Here is a 1,431-nt window from a genome sequence, read left to right as displayed (position 1 = left end):
ACTCTGCAACAGCGTCCAAAGAGCAACGTACAGACCGCGAGCGCTTTCAAATAAACTGACAGCCCAGCGGCGCGGCTCAGGGGCTGAGCCTCAACCTAGGAACCAGGAGGTCACGGTTCGATTCCCGGTCAGGGCACAGGCCCGGCTGCGGGCTCGATCCCCACTGGGGGGCGTGCAGGAGGCAGCAGATCCATGATTCTCTCTCCTCATTGATGATTCTATCTCCCTCTCCCTTCCTCTCTGAAATCAATAAAATATGTATTTAAAATAATAATAAAGTGACGGGCCTTGGGCTCTTTATTATCTCGTCACCTTCCACGGCATATTCCCGCGTCAGCTCATGTGTTGGAGAAACTGTGATTCCAAATTAACGGCCTAAGTGCCCAACACTCACAAAGATGTATTTTGTGAGCCAAATCCATCCACGTCTCGAGGTGTTTCTTTAAGCGAGATTCTCACCTCTCTGCCTGGGGGTCCCCAGCACAGAACAAGACCCCACCGCGTGCTCAGCACCACTGCCGTCCAGGGACGCCCTGAGGGCCACCCCACCTCGCACAGGTGCCACTCAGACAGGAGGGGGGGGGACACGGACAGCCGGGCAGAGGGGGATGGGGCAGCCGTTATAAATAAATAAGATGAGGCGGCGGCTTCGAGGGGAAGCTCTGCACAGAGGCGGCAGAGAGAAAGGCTGGCTGCGGGATGTTTCATGAGCCCACGGAGATAGCGTGTCGCTCTGTGAAAGCCGGGGGGCGGGGGGCAGCCAGTGAAAGAGACTGGGTGCCCGGTGCTGCAGGCGGGGAGGTGGAGAGAGGCAGGTGCCCAGGGGGGCGCCCCGTCCCAGGTGCAGGAGGGAGAAGTTGCGAGATGGCTGTTCCCCTTCACTTGTTTAAAAATAAAAAATCCCTCACCCCGTGTCAGCCGCGAGTCAGCTTCCATTTGTCTTGATAACAGAGTACGGAGCAGGAGCGTGGACATAAATAAACACACAGCCACACGCCGCAGGCCGGACAGGAGGCGAGCCTCCGGGTGGGGTAGGACCTTCTTTCACTCCTAATCGCACAAGCGTCGGACAGCTGTGTGCACAGGAGCAAGCCTCCAGCTTCCACGCGGCACAGCAGGGGGCCTCAGTCAGGTTTTGGGGGGGGGTGACTATCAGAGAAGGGTGCAGGGGAGAGGCAGCACCTGACCTGGACCAGGCAGGCGAGGGCTGGACTGGAGACGGCAGCCCCCCACCACCACCCCAGCTCAACCCGTCAACCCGCCGTCTCTCTCCATGTCTCCCAGGAGCCATGGCGGCGATGCTCAGAGCTGAGTGGGCACGGGAACAGCCAGGTCCGCTCTGACCTGGTCCCAGGAGCCTTCCCACCTGCCTCCTGCCCCACCTGCCTCCTGCCCCACCTGCGTCTGCGGGCCTGGGCTCTGCGTGGGCCT

This window comes from Myotis brandtii, unplaced genomic scaffold (assembly GCF_000412655.1).
Source record: "Myotis brandtii unplaced genomic scaffold, ASM41265v1 scaffold825, whole genome shotgun sequence".
Lineage (NCBI taxonomy): Eukaryota > Metazoa > Chordata > Mammalia > Chiroptera > Vespertilionidae > Myotis > Myotis brandtii.
The sequence above is the reverse complement of the archived record's forward strand: the minus strand, read 5'-3'. Positions refer to the sequence as shown.